Genomic DNA, 16763 nt, shown 5'->3' on the forward strand with positions numbered 1-16763 from the left:
TCCGTAAAATGGCAATGTAAAATGATACTTAAAAGATTTCACCATATTTATGTTAGTACACTGCATATCCATAGTGATGTGTGTTGATTTAGAAATTGTACAAAAAAACAAACCTCGCATTTTCAATGTATTTCAGAATCTCGGAATAATTTTATGTGTCATTTAAACACGAGCTAGCGATATTGGATTATTTTATACATTATCATGGTATATTTATTTGCATATTATAAAATAAAACCTAATAATGTGTTAAGTCCTTCCGGAAGATTCTCATACAATTTTACCTAAAAAGCAAAGCTCGTCCATCTAGCAACACTTGGAGATAAATTGAGATTATGCAGCTTAATCTCTCTTGAGTATAATGGATATGTCCACAAATGCTTTAATTTTGTTATCAAAATCCTTTTATAAGATTTAAAATACAATTATAACAGCTTTATACGGTAATCTATATCTCATTACACGGATTATGACAAGTCATTTTAAGGAGCCTGGTAAACAAATTACTTGTGAAATCCCCAAAGTCTTGTTGCCATTTCTCGTACTTCCATACATTAAAAAATGAGAGCAATATTCGTCATGAATAAAAGTTTACTTCGGTGTTGAAAGTCCTTCATATTATTTGATGTTTTGTAACTCCTGAGACCCTCTCGAATCACAAGTGGCTTACTTCAAGAAAGGTGTTAAGGGTTCCTCAGAGAGTTCTTACCAATTGTGGACCAATAGGAGGTGAATGTCCTGGGTTAGGGCTACTATTGTAGGTCAACCAAACACAGAGGTCCTCTGTTGACGGTATTTGATGTTAATTCGAACTCTACTTTCTTGTTTTTATATTGTTATAAGTTTGATGTGTGATATTACCGGACATATTTTGTAACAAAAGTGAGTAGGACTGCTTTATGTTTTAGAAGTAATCTTAAACAAGATGACGAGGAGTTTGCGTATTACAAGAGAGACTCTTGACCGAATAAGAACATGCCACTGCATAACATACGATACCTGATCCGAATTTCTCATACCTTTATTGTATTGAATATCGGCATGACAGACTGCTGACAGTGCAACATCAGTCAGAGGAATAACGATTTTTGTGTCCATTTTCATGGAGAAAGAAAGATAAATGATTGGAATTATGTGATTTGTGGGCTATTAGAGCGGCGTTGGTCCACGCTTGCTTAAGTCTGGCGTGCCCTAGCTTATGGGATGCATAGGTTGATGGCGCGTTTAATGTCAACCAGTGGCGTCTCACCTTCCGCCAGCTATGAAAATAGTGATGGGTATGAATGACCGATTAGCAGACGAGCATGCTAATGCGGACAGTCAGAGCGCCAGAAAATGATTGCGTGTTGGTACACAGAGACACGATCAGGTTATCGATTGATAAGCGAGCAGGGGCAGGTTCACGCGCTCGCCCCGGAGCCTCGGCACAGCTTCGCTCAGGCTTCGCTGCAGTTGGATGCATGCCCGTCTTGTGAGCAGGCACGAACGCATCCACTATCGGCGGGAAACTGATAGCGCCAAAATCCCGACACTGAATCACTAAAAAGCGACTACGGCGTGATGATTCCTCATCATTCTAATGCCTACATTTTCGCTTCATCCTCAGTCTCTGTCTTCATCCTGTTCCCTCTCTCTTTCCCTGCCTCCATCTCTCTAATGTTCTGAATATGTTGATGCCATTTTCTCTTTTGTTGAAGCACAGACGTGTTGCTATCAGTTTCCACGACCTGGTTTACATGCAGTGGCGTCGCCTATCAAATTGACATCGCGCCACGCACCAAGGCAGGAAGTGAAGATTGTATGCTGAGCCACGCGCGCCCTCCCATCTAAACCGCCAAAGTGAGTCTGTCCCTCGTGTTTTTGCAAGCTCTTGAGCAAATCCTGGGTATCGTCACCAACTGAAGCATCACCGTGGAGAGCTACTACCCCCTTGATCTACTCCTAGGCTCAGGGAAAAAGAAAGAAAAGGTGTGCTTCACTTGATGATTAGTGCTCAAGAAGTGTCATGGAGAACGCCTGCATTTTGTTGGCAGTCTATTATGAAGAAAAAACAACCGAAAATGAGATGGAGTGGCTCACAATTGAAGTTAAAATGGCAACTGTTGAGAGCGAAGGTGTTGGAGTACGGGAGGGGTGCTTCAGGGATGAGGGATTAGTCAGATAGAAATGCAACTGGTTAACGATTAAGAGAAAGTGCGTGAGACATTGATGTGTGTCGCAATGTGTGGGTGTGGATGTGAGGGTGTATAAGAAGGATACTTGAAGAGATACAAGCACGCAGGAGGGAGCAGGGACAGAGAAATAAGCGATGCCACACACACACACACACATCCATCCTCACAAACGCACCCTGCACACAATAGCGTGCACCCACCCACACATCAACGTAACGTCGTAATTTTACACACAACTCTCTCTCTCACATTCAAACTCAGAAACACACACCCATTAATGAGTAGCAAGGTGCAAGACAGAGAATCTTTGGACTGGTTTGTTACTTGTCTACAATAAAAAAAAAAGGCGACCGGACAGAATTACGGAAAGTGGATGTAATAGGTAGAGAAGTAACATTTTTTTCTTAGATATTTCTAAATGATGACATCTTTCGGGGGAGTGGGTACTTGCTCATCTAGCCTTAAATCGGTAACATGTTACTCTGATGTCCTATGTCTTCTGTTATGAAATTGGGTGTAAAGTGGTGTCTTGTTTTTAGGGGGATGCAGGGCACATTACCTTCATGCAGATAAAATGCAGATAAAAATGCACGTGACATGCATGAGGTCCGTTTTAACAAATTAATTCTATTTTCAGATGTACTTGAGCCTACTCTATCACACAGGATACGGATGTTTGAATGATAAATGGAGCATTAATGCTAACAGCAGACATCTTCAAAAGTTATTGCGTCGTCTACTAATTGACCATTTACAGATTGAGTGGGGCCTCGTGTGCTGTACAAGAAGCTACCATAAATCGCCCCTCGTTTATACCTCTCACTCACAAGTGGGTGGTATTCGAGCAAATAAAACAGATTCATTGCAGATAGATAAAAGTTTTCAGTGTCGGTACTTTCAATATGGATTAGTTGGTGGAAGATTTCTTTCAGGACCGGATTAATTGAATAACGAGAAAACGGATGACAATTACTCAATGCAGAAAAGGTGATAAAAGTCATCCAGCCACGACTAGTGATCACATTTTGGAAATCATAAAATCGGAAGGGATAAATCACAGGAAAATAAAAGTGACTGAATAGGCAAATTGATCTGGATTGAGAAACGCAAATTTGTTTGATACTTCAACAGAATATGGCCAGTTTGTCATTACATGAATCCATCAGACCCGATTGATATAACACAGGCATTCAAGTAGAGTAAAATAATAATTCTAGTGATAGTAATAATCTTCAGAAGATGTATCTAGATACCTTTTAAAAATTCATTAAATCATAATATTTTCCCCACTTTTTTCACTTTCCAATCAAATGGTAAGCAATTTGTTCTTTCGAATTCGGGCTTCACATTGAATGCTTTGTTTTTATACACTCCTTTCATTATATTTTGTTAAATTCATACAATTGTTAAAAAGGTATTTCTTTGGTGCCTTTGAATATAAATGTAGGGTCTACTGATGCTTACATACACGCCCTTAACCATATGCGTGTAAAATAATATATATATATATATATACACTCTTAAAACAAATCAGTCAAATTGACTAGACTAGTAGTCAGCTGGGTGCAACTGATATGGCAATCACTGATATTCGAATTCCTGACATACATTCTAGTCAGAAATAACTCTGTTCTAGTAAAATATAACTAGAAAATAGTCCAATATGACTAGAATAACAGTTGCTCCCAGCTGACCCTATAAACTAGTCATTTTCGACTGATTTGTTTTTAGTGTATATATATATATATATATATATATATATATATATGTATATAAACTGAAAGGAATGAATGAAGAGAACAATGGTAGGCGTAGATTAAATCAAGGTACCCCGAGCTAACCACCCTAGCATTTAGTACAAAATAATACATAGATGAAACCATATCAAATAAATTATAACAGAATAACAAGTACAGTAAGAGTGCAATAAAATTGAATACTGGGTTGCAATTAATCAATATTGAATCACAAAATCAAAGAAGAAAATGGTGTATTGGAAGCAATAAATAATGATAATATTTAGTTGTCTATCCAGCAGTAAGTAGTGTAGTGAACAGTGTATAGGCATGGTGGTTTGTCATTGTTCTTTGGTGGGGTCGAAAATCTGTTTATCTGACAATCAATCGGATTGGGGTCGCTCTAGCCACTAACCAGTCTATGTGGTCTAGTGGTTAAGTCACCGGCGTTCTAAGCTTGGGGCCCGGGTTCACTTCATTTGTATAATTTGTTCCATACATGTACTGTATCTAAGCATTAGCGTTGATCCATCTGAAGCATGGTGGCTTGTGATTGTTATAAACTCATCTAAACCCGACTAAGGAATTTAATTGATGGGTCAAAAATCTGTTTATCTGACAATCAATCGGATTGGGGTCGCTCTAGCCACTAACCAGTCTATGTGGTCTAGTGGTTAAGTCACCGGCGTTCTAAGCTTGGGGCCCGGGTTCACTTCATTTGTATAATTTGTTCCATACATGTACTGTATCTAAGCATTAGCGTTGATCCATCTGAAGCATGGTGGCTTGTGATTGTTATAAACTCATCTAAACCCGACTAAGGAATTTAATTGATGGGTCAAAAATCTGTGTACCTGACGGTCAATTGGGTCGGGGACGTCCTAGCCACTAACCTGTATCTGCATGTGGTCTAGTGGTTAAGGCACCGGCATTCTAAGATGGGGGCATGGGTTCGATTCCCGGCAGAGAACCTTGATTTAAGCTACGCCTACCAGTTGCCAAAGCTGATTTGCATGTATTTCTCTCACGCACACACACGCTCATCATCACAAACACACACACACACACATACACAACACAACACACGTTTGTATCTCAATGATACTTTTTATATTATTATATTCTGTTAATATACTGCATGTAATATTATACCTGTATTCGGGAAGGGTGGAAAATATACCTCTGTTGCAGACTTGTACACAGATAAAAGCACGAAAGAAAGATATTTTTCAGAGAGGAGAGGAGAGAGAAGTAAAGAAAATTAGAGTGAAAATCGATAACAGTGATTTCTTTGCTGATGCTAAGAATTTTAGATGAATTTCATCTCTTTCAACATAGGTTCACTGGCCGTAACTAGGTATAACAGAACGGTCATTAATTAATCTGAACGTACACGAAGACTTCGCTTTTTGATGGATCGTATTTCGATTTTATTCCTTCACGTCGAAAACCGAAGTTCATTGCTTTTCAAATGGAAGTCTGTGTGTTTTAAGTTGATCAGGCTCAAAATTGGTCAAATTTATTGCAAGGGACTAAGCCAGCTATCAATTGTTTGATTACCCCTCCCCCCGTTCTTCTTGGACAAAAAAAGCAGGAGAGGGACAGAGAAAGAGAGAGGAAGAGGGGTGAAAGCAAACAGAAAACGGAGAGAGTGAGTGAAATAAAAAACAAAGAGACAGATAAATCCAGAAAGAGAGAAGAGTTGGAAAGATGACGGGAGGAGAGAAAGAGAGAGGGAAAGTTTGTGTGTGTGTTAGAGAGAAAGAGGGGGGGGGGGGACATAAATACCCGACATAATTACAGCAACAAATTCTCGTTATAAACCAACAAGTAATTTTTCCTGTTTAGAATCCCATCACACTCTTTCACTTGGACGATTTTAATTTTGATTTTAGCAATTCATATTTCACTTTCTCCTGATATGTACTTCAGATGTTTCTTTCGGAATGAATTGAAATATAATAAGGGGTTCTATTGCCGTAACGACAACAGAAGAATTGCTGACAATGGAATGTTAGCTCTGACTTCTCTATCCTACATCCCACAGTCATCTAATTTCATTAAATTATGGACTTTTTGCACGATCGTGTTCATACTGGCTAATATTCATCAGGTTTAATGAGTCCTAAGATCAGTTGCTATAGTCATGCTAAGTGTTGTGCCCGGCGGAGCGACAAGGCAAATTGACTTCAATCTCCAAGATGTAAGATGCTGTGTAGGTCAGGTCTTCCGAGACTTTCCCTGCAGGCTAGTCAGTGATGCTGCACCAGCAGCAGACGATTAAAAATGGCGATCGCGCGATTACCTATCGCCAGAAAACGTTTTGCGGGAGGGAGTTTTCTCTTCCTCTGTCTATCCCTGTTCATCGATATCTTCGAAGTAAATTGAACACGAGGTTTCCTTGGCTGAAAGGAACTGCATCCCATCATAGGATGTGTTTTGGGATTCCGCGGCACGCATGTTGGATGCAATCGTCCAAATGTTTAGCAGGTTTTGGCGGGAAGAGATCGATGCTGAATCGCTTTCATCGCCTGCAAGGATAGATCCCCGAGGTCTGCTTGGTGCTGAAGCACGCCTGTGTGTACTTTTATCGATTCTTCACAGAGGCGTTTATCTTCCTAAGTAGCGCGATGTATAAATGGTCCTTAAATTGAGCAAGATACCCCCTTAATGCAAGTACTCGTCACCAGAGAAACCATCTCTGCAAATTTTGTGTAGTTATGTCACTCCTTAAATCATTTTTATTGTGACACTGAGTGAAGGAGGTTTGCGAGAGAATGATCGCTTTCTTGCAAACTTCCACAAGAAGGTTTTTCCGAGATTCTCGGGTTTGTGACAGAAAGAAGAAAAGAAAGAAAAGATTAACAAAAAAAAGCTGAATTTTCTACCAGCCCTCTTTTTTACATTTTCAAAGTTCGGAAATTCTGACACCCCCCCCAAAAAAAGCGTCATGCCCAATAAACCCCGCCAGATAATTTATTCTTCTTACATTCAAAGATGCTGAAATTTTTAAATTTCTTAGAACAGATACGAATATGGAAACACGGCTACTGTGTATTACATTATCTGGAATGTTGAAAATATTGATTCCTAGCCACTATCTCAGTTTGTAAGATAATGATTGAGAGTGGGTCTTTTTCATAATTTTGTTCAGTTTGTCATACTTCGAGGAGCCCACAATATAAAAGTTAAGTTTTTTTTAAATTTCAATTAATTTCATTTTCAACAGAACAAAGTAAAGTGGTCGAAATAATTACAACGAAATCACACAGACAATATAATTGATGCATGTATTTTTCCATTAGTAAAACAAAACAAAGTATCATATGTAAGTAAAATATCGTTATAAAATAAAGTTCTGAGAAAATGGAGGGATCCTTCGAGTGGGATCCTCCATTTTCGCAAATTATAAATCACATAATCCCTTTTTCTGACATTTAAAAAAAAATATGTCTATTTTAAGTTCATTTAATTACCTTGGTGATTACATTTACTTGGTTTATATTTTTGTTGAAAATAAAATAAATGAGACGAAAAATAACAAAATATTGTATGGATAAAGAGAGTGTAAGATATGAGATATTCATAAATCCAATTGCACTAACAGTGTTAAATATGTATTTAAAACTTCCCTGATCGCAGATTTTCGGTAGACCATTTCAAATTTATTTCGATTATTTCCAAATTGCTTCTGCATCTTGCTTGCGCCATTATTTAACAAGAATTCTCCTATTTAATATGTAATACAGAGAAGCTCTCTTTTCAGCCTTACGGTTGTTTATACAATGCGTATATAAAAGTTTACACTTTGAAAAAGCTCTGGGAATTTAAAAATCTACAATTTGTGGGTAATTTTTTTCACATTTATTCTTGGGTTTGGGTCTTATCTATCCAATGAAAGTAGAAGTTATGACAGAATGTTACACTTGAGTGAGCACTGTCCATTTTTGTAAAGCTCGCAGAAATCTGTTTGCGCAGAAATGCTCGTTTTCACTCTCTGTCAAGAGGAAAGGACGAACTCAAACTTACCATGCGAAACATTTCTCATACATTTCCCTTGCACTTTAAGTCAATTGAAATAAAAAGGATACATTCAAGCATTTTGTAACAATTTTGCCACCCAAATTGAAATTTCAACACTTAGTAAGCACAACCCTTACCCTTTTTGTGCCAGCTGGATCTGAGGACATAACTGAATCTGAAGAAAAGTTTATAGGAGACATATCCATCATTTTTCACTATGTTTTTATCATTTAAAGTGGGTTTATATTTCATATTTAATGTAATACTTGTTTCTCCACACCTTTCCCAAGCGTGACATGATTAACAAAATAAAAATCAAGCCTAAGCCATTTCATGTAAACCACAGCTCAGTGTAAGGTAAATATCATCAAGTTGGCCTCGGTGTGTGGGGGAGTGGATGGGGCGCAATGCACTCTTTGAAGGGTTTTGGGCAAGGAAACAAGTTTAAAAAGGTAAAAGATATCTTCAAATCAATTTTAATAGCTAAAGTCCACGTGTTCTTCATGATTAGGCTCTACTTTTATTCGCGTAACTATATTTCAAAGTTCTGCGCAAATGATTTTTCATTAATTTTTCAAAAATAAGTGGTGCTCACTCAAGTTGAAATTTTTTTCGACATTTGTATCGTCATTTGCTTAAATGGACCTTTACCAATGTTAAAATGTGGAAAAATCTTCAGGATATTACAAATGTATAATTTCACAGTATTTTTTTAAGTGTAAACTTTTGTGATACGCACTGTATAGTGTAAGGAATAAAACAATTTTGCTTTTATTTTTTTTCATAATTCTTTTTACAATATTTATTAATAATTAATCTGTTGAATGAATGTTTGCAAAATTTGACATTCTAAGTGATAAATCTGTTTAGATTATTGCCTTTGAAGCGTTTTAGGGGTAGAATTTTTTCATACGTTCTTGCAATACCTAAACATAAATGAAGATTAAAAATCCTTTTAATATTCGAGACTGCTGGTAATTATAATCTATATATACATTATTTAATATTCAACCCCAAAAGTGCTCGCAATTTCTTATACAGACCCCGATGTTGAAAACAAACTCATGAAAAGTGTTTGCAAGGATGAGAAAATTCTTTAAAATCAAAGTTATTGTTTACAGTTACAGGAGTAAAAGCAAAATTCAGAAGTACCGTCAATTTTCAAAGTACTTCTCTAATCCACTATCTTTTTACTGCATCTTCTCGCATGGATGGAAATAGAAAGCGGCCTGCATGACCCCCTTTTGTTAGAACCACTTCTCACAAACACCCCTGGACTACAAACAACAATTGAGAGCCTCATTATTCACCTCTAAATTAAGAATTGCTCTTCAAAACACATCGTGCACGAGACAATAGATGACGAAATAAAAACCAGAGCATGTGGAAGCTTCTTGGATCATTTTACCTTGTTGGGATTAAGGCATTGTCCCCATCCAAGAAAGGGGTTCGTCGTAAAAACAAGACCAGAATTAGGCAGTTTAAAGCCGGGATGGTTTACGTTCTCTTTGAAATCGTTGAAAAGAAGAAATAAATTTGGACACCAATACCACTTTGAAGTGACCGCCGCTCTATTGTTTGACAATAAATTGGAATGGTGCGGCGAGAAGTGAAAACTTCCACTGCCTAACGTTGGTCTTTAGACTACAAATCTCCTCGCCATAACAATCGTTCTTTGATCGGTGTTGGTTCTTAAGTAGCACGTCCAGGTGTGACGATACTATTCTCTTGGGGATGGGGTGGTAGGGATACAAAGACTGCGACCAGAATCCTTTTCTTTTCGAATAAAGAGATTTACGTCATCGGGCATAGATGCTGTCCAGGTGTGGGGATTGGAATGTAAATCAATCATGTTCGAGTTCATCAACTGTATACTGCATCTCTTTTTTTGTCATCTCCGTTTGGAGAAAGGTGTTGTCGAGGAATCCTTATGACCATTTCGATTGATTGGTTTCTCGCATGGATCACAAATTTCTAATCTTAATAATCTTTATTTTGCTCGTAACAAAACGTTGTGCATCCGGAAACCTTCGTTATATTCTTCTTGTCACTGCCTTCTAACTTTCAGATATTTGACATTCCCTGTTTAATAGAAATATTTACATTTAATAATTTACAAAGATTAGAACATCGAAGGAATGATACAAAAGTGATTCAATTTTCACACTTTAGTCTCATTAGATATGACTTACCGCCCATTCACAAAAGAAATCGTAATTTGAATGATGAATTGAAAATACATAAACGAAATCTACCAAACTCTGGTTAAATCAACCAGAATGTGTTACGAGAATTCTGGTCAATATAATTTCAAACCAAGGTAGGGTCCAATATATTCTTGGGTTAGTCTTAAAAAGAGGTGCAACATAATAAAAAAACAAATCTCAAACTGAGATTAATCCAGATTTGTTTTATAAGGAGATACGAGTTTAAATATATTTTCATTTACAGTTTAATCTAAATCTTTTTTCAACTCTTCGTAAGCCAAGGCTATATTGGTCTAGTCTAATTAGCTTTTTTTTCAAATTGGAATTTATTTTCAAAATTTGGGTATTGCAACTTAATTCTCTGGAATAATAAAGAGGAATAATTTTGTCGGGGCTCTGCGATACAAATCTTTACTATAATAAATGACTCGTTATAGTCCCTCAGTATGTTTTGCAATGTGTTCATATTATATTTGTCTGTATGAATGCTCGAATTTTTCATCAGTAAGAGGCACTTATTCCTTATACATAAAAAATATAAATGTATATTCGCTGTTTGCGCTTGCATGACGAAGTTTGATTTAGTTGTGAGTGCCATTCTGGGTAATCTTTCTGTGGACGTCTCCCAATGATTCTTCAGTGATCTCTCGTCTGTCTTTCAGTGATCTTCGCTAAAACCTGTGGCCCGTAAAAAAAACTTAGCAATGCTCGTAGAATATTTTTCTATGATTGACTGCATTGAATACACACAATCAATCTTGAAAATCAAACCTACGATTAATCGCTAACCTTTGTGCTACGGGTCACTTCTCAACTCTGATGCAATACGGATTTTCTTTCTTTTCAGTGTAAATGAACTTGTTATTCACTCACCATGCTCACTTAGCTGTACAACAAACATAGTCCAGGATAGAAGGGGTCGAACCTTGTTTTTTTTTTAAGATATACAATGTTTTCTATGGTTTCTTGTCAATTCGAGGGTGCTGATTCCGAATCTTAATGATGCCACCCGTGTAACCTTAAGCATTTTCTGCAAATTTCTGCAATATTCAACTTACCCATGAAAATCGTAAAATTGTCCACACATTGGCTATAAAGTACCTGCAATTGTGTTGCCGGAGTGAAATACTCTGAAAAAAATGATTTTTTGACAACATATTTATTTTCATGATATTCATAACAAAATATTCATAAAAATCACGTTTTCAAACAATATTTTCCACATAACAGAATTAAATGCATGTATTTCATAATAAGAAATCCTAATTCTTACAAAATTACATGTCCCCATTTACACTGTAGATAATACTGTTATGGCCTATAGGGGCCATTTATATTAAACTTTAAACTTATCTAGATATGTTTCGCTAGAAAACATGTTTTCAGACAATATCACTCGTACATTATAATTACATTCATTTTATTGTTCTTACTCTTGTGAAAATTAGTTTCTTCATTCGCTTTACTCACAATACAGATATGGCCTATGGCAGCCATTTTGAATGTCAAAATACAGCATAATTACGGAAATGGCAAGGGAAATGGTATGTCTCTTTCGAAATCATGTTGTCATACATTATTACACCAATATTTCGCAATTATTGGCATTTAATAGTCAAGCAAATTCAAATGTGAAAATTATTTTTCCCCTTTTATATATTGTACACAGTAAAAGGGGTCTATGATAGACATTTTGAATATCATAATACAGCATTTATCACATTAGGGTGCGTTTATTCGACACTTTTTTACCCTAGAATCATGATTAGAATCATGATTCAAATCACGATTCTGCAGAATCACGATTGCGTTTAGTCGAAATTGAATATAATCATGATTAGAATCACAAACATGAAACACGAAAAAAGGGGCGTTTGGAAAGACGTTTCTGTAGAATCACGAACGAAAAAGGTCGTATAAACGATATCGTGATTTGAATCATGATTCTATGACGTCATTGTGTCGTGCTTCTTCCGGGTTCGACTCAAAGGCGCGCGCTGTGTTTCATGCAGGTTAATTTTCGTGTAGCAGTATTGCCAGCATTTAGGAATTATCATTCTGTGTATTGTACCCCCGGGGTTGTACTGTAGCGTCATTTGTATATTTCATTGTTTTCATCAATCATTTCTTCAAGTTCCAAAGGCACAAATTGGACTGATCGACGATGAATTAACTCAGGGCTCTGCTTGTGCTTTGGGCTCAGCCTGAAGCACAAGCATCCCTTACCGGGATTCACAGAAATAAGACGATCCTTTCAGTGGCGCTTGCGAGGGAGGGATTTCAACGGAGATGTGGCACCGCCTGTCGAGACAAAATTAACAGAATTCGTGCCCAGTACAGGACCATCATAGACAAGAAAAATCGATCGGGAGGTGGGAGGGAGGATAATGACCCCTTCTGGTTCCAGATCAAAAACAATATGAGGTACAATACACGGAATTCTGAAAGTAAAAGATTTATTTTTCGGAAGCCAAGTAAGCGTTGCACTTGCACAAACGTTTGCTCGTTAGCTCCGGCGGCAGCAAAAATCTAGCAGCCGACGTGAAGTTAGAAACACGTGCGAAAATGTTGACCTATACTTCCTGGGTCAAAACTGCGCACTGTGATGCGCACTGGATCGGCCCGAATTCAGGGAGAAACAGCGTTAGAAAGGTGGTCGTATAAACGCTGATTCTGTCGGTTCGTGATTCATGCTGCTGTTTTGAATCATGATTCAAATTGTCATTCAAATCATGATTCTGGGTCGAGGTCGCATAAACGCAGCCTTAGATAGTATACAAATGACATATAGTTTTGTTAACAATCATGTTTTCAGACAGCAGTCTACTTGTATGTCACAATCACATGCAGTAATAGCGCATTTTACAGCGTAGATTTCAAGATTTCACAAAGTTCAGTATATGTAACTGTACCAGATCTAGATCCTCGATGACATCATGAACATAGTGACAATTTAGCCTGATTTTATTGACTTTCTCGTAAAATCAGTGTTTACTGCAAATACTTTCATTTATCTTTAAATACAACTTTCATTTTGTGCTATAAGCTAAGCTTTCCTGTTTAATTTTCAATTTGAAAATGGTTACTCAAAGCAATTTAAGAAAATTAGTAAGTTTGAAGGCAGTATAACCTACAACATTTGATGGCGCTTCTCTTTCCTTCTTGTGCGTTAAATAGGAACATATCTAACTTATTTTGACCTATTCAGCACACATTTTGTTGCAAAATTAGAAATGACAACTTTTTCATATCAAAATATTTGGCTTTCTTGCTTTGCTTGCTTGACGATATTCTGCGACAGGATCTGTATTAATCTAATGAAACGCAAGTCATTTCCAATGAAAAAATGTCTTTCACTTTTGTACAAAATACAAAGTCGACACACATTAAGATTGCATACCCTCACACGCATGCACACATACAAAAATACAGTATTTTGGCCGATCTACTTAGAAATTACATCCAGCCAGTAGAAACCACGAGAGAACTTTGCGCAAAAAAACCCCCAGAATGTAAATAGAAAGAAAGAAAAACGAACATGAAAATTAATGGAATAATTGCCTTGTTTTTGGAATATGACTCTTATCGGGCAGATATTTTTGTTTTCCCTTTGAAATCTGTACATCTGACGTTTTTCCTCTATCAATTTTTCCGCTGACAATTTTTCCTCCAATACATCCGCCTCTTGCACTTTTTATCTTTTACATTTTACCAAAAACTGCCTTAAAATGTATTCATCACATTTTATTTCAAGTTAGGTGAGTATAGACTAATTTTCTTTGTAGAAAGAAGATATGATTTCAAAGATTGTTTTAACCTTTAGATGACCCTCTCGGTTGTCGATCGTGCGGAAAATTGGCACGCAGGTTGTCTAGGATATAATCTACAATATTGTAGATTAATTTATGTCATACAATTTGCTACTGATTGATTGTGCTAATTCAAGCGTAATTAGTATGCATATCATACTTTTTCTTCTAACTCCCTAAATAACGCTTCGAATGTTCTAATTTTCAGTGTAGAAACTCTGTTGTGTTGTTTGCAAATGTGCGTGAAAAAATGCGATATCAGATCAATTTCTATTGTATCATATCGGTTTTTTTATTATTAATGTATTTCTTAATTTTCACCTTTCGTTTTTCATTGTTTTTTTCGATGAACTCTGAGATCATTAACAGCCTAAAATAAATCCATTTAGAGCACCAAAACTAAAAACAAATCATACATCTATGATTTTTGTTTGAAAATACGATTTGCATTGACTTTGTACACGAAAAAACGTTTTTGAGTAATTTTTGGTCTGAACGGCACTTACGAAATGTTGCATAATTTGGGAACTGCGTACCCGGGCATCATAAATTTGGTCGCGAAAGATGCGCAAGACTAAAAGTAAAAAATCTGCAAGCAGCGCAGTCATAACAAAAATCGCGCGGCAAAAATATTTCACGAATCGTTGAGGGTCCTGGATAGGGTTCAAGTACTCTGCCAAGGACCGCCAAAAAAAATTGTGTGATTATTTCATCTCAATATCCGACTTTTGAATTTTGCATTTAGGATGGATGAAAGTTGACTGGGTCGTATGAATTCAAGGGATTATTCTTGTCTTCCTTACTCATGCAAATTCTAACATTTTCTAAGGCCGTTTTTGGAGTTCAGTTTACCGGTTGCTTAGGAATTACAGCACATCAGGTAACTATCTAACCTAACCCCAACCATTCTCTTCGATGTTGACTACCTCCTATCAACAAACGTTCCCACCCAAATAGACTTTAGAGATTAGCGATAAAGGAGAACCACTTTCCCATCGGCCGGGCGTTTCAAAATCAAACAGGCTTTTATATGCTTGAGTCAAAAGGATAACACAAAAACCTCTTAATGTGAAGACCAAATTCAAGCGATGGCAAAGTTGTCTTAGTAATTACACTCAACACGTAGAATGAAAGAGGCAAGGTGAGTGTGTACATTGCTAATTCGCTAACACCATTTTGGGGCTCTTGTTCGTCATCTTTATGTTGGCACGATTTCCAATGGTCCTACACATTCTTGAAGACACTTGTTAGACCTTATGTGATAGTACACGGTCTGAGAAGGACAAGCAGTTAAGAGGAGGTCTCCCGATATTATACTTATTTTAGAGGGCGGGCAATTGACTAAACGCTTTAATTCGCATATAAGAAGGTCTAACTTGAAATATATATAGTTTAAGTGCAGTTACTGAGCGAAATGTCTTAAGGAATGATTGATTTATTATCATTTAACTTCTTACTTTCTTGTGTTTTCATTCTGAATTGTCATCGTATTATTAACATCAACATAAATGTTATTATTGAATTAATCATTGTCATTATTGCCTCTAAATCAATTCGACACCATGGTCCTGACATTTGGAATGGTCTTCCAAACAATATTAAAACGTGTTCAACCATATACTCATTAAAAGCCACTCTAAAGAAAACTATCATTCAATCTTATTAACCCCACCCTCCAAATTAAAACATTCACTCAAATATTCACATTCGCTATTTAATATTCTGATTTTACTCAACTGCTATACACAGCACCATCACCTGCACTTGCAATGCACCCACTTGGTCAGTAAATATCAATCTCAGTCACGAATCTTTTATGAGGCCGCCATCAATTCAAGCCTAACCGCTCACGATGGCAGTCTCCTGCGTTCATTTATTACATTATATATATCTATGTTTACATTTATAAAAGATTAATTTATACTCACATCCTTATTTGTATTTATTATGTAATATGACCACATTGTTTATATTGTGAATTATTTTGTATTTTGCAATTATAAATAATTTTGTATTGTGTTTTTGAACGCAGAAATAAATGCAAACAAACAAACAATTATTATCATTTTTATTTTTATTATCAATATTATTATTATTAGTAGTAGTAGTAGTATACTAGTAGTAGTAGTAGTAATATTGTTATTGTTATCATTATTATTATTGTTATCATCATCTTCAATTTTAAGATCATTACAAACTATTGTCATTATTGTCATTTTCATAATCACCAATATTGCTTTTTTATTTCCACTTTGATCGTCGTCATCATCAGCCTTAATATTATTATCATTAGTTATCCCCCTCATCATCATTACCCTCTTCATCACCACCATTACCATCGCCACAATCATCGTCAATACCCTGGTCAGTCTTATTTTCACCACAACATCATCATCATCATCATCAACAACAACAACGTAATCATAATCATCAACACCTGTCCATCACCTTTATCATCATCAGCAGCAGCAACATTCTCATCAGCGAGATTATCATCAACATCTTAATAATTATCACGATCGTCGTCAACAACATCATTATCATCATAATCATTACCACTATCAGCAGCAGCAGCATCATCATCATAACTACCATCATTGTCATACCGTCATCACCATTATCGTCATCACCATCATCATCATCATCATCATCACCATTATTACTATTATCAAATATACTTTACAACCTACACCATCAATACTATAACTGAAAAGAAAGAAAACAAACAGGCTCGAATAATTTGTTATATTTTTCGGTATATACAAGTTTCCTTTTATTTCTAATATCTTTGGAATCATACCGTCGCATATCTTT

Source organism: Lytechinus variegatus, chromosome 7, assembly GCF_018143015.1.
Source record: "Lytechinus variegatus isolate NC3 chromosome 7, Lvar_3.0, whole genome shotgun sequence".
Lineage (NCBI taxonomy): Eukaryota > Metazoa > Echinodermata > Echinoidea > Temnopleuroida > Toxopneustidae > Lytechinus > Lytechinus variegatus.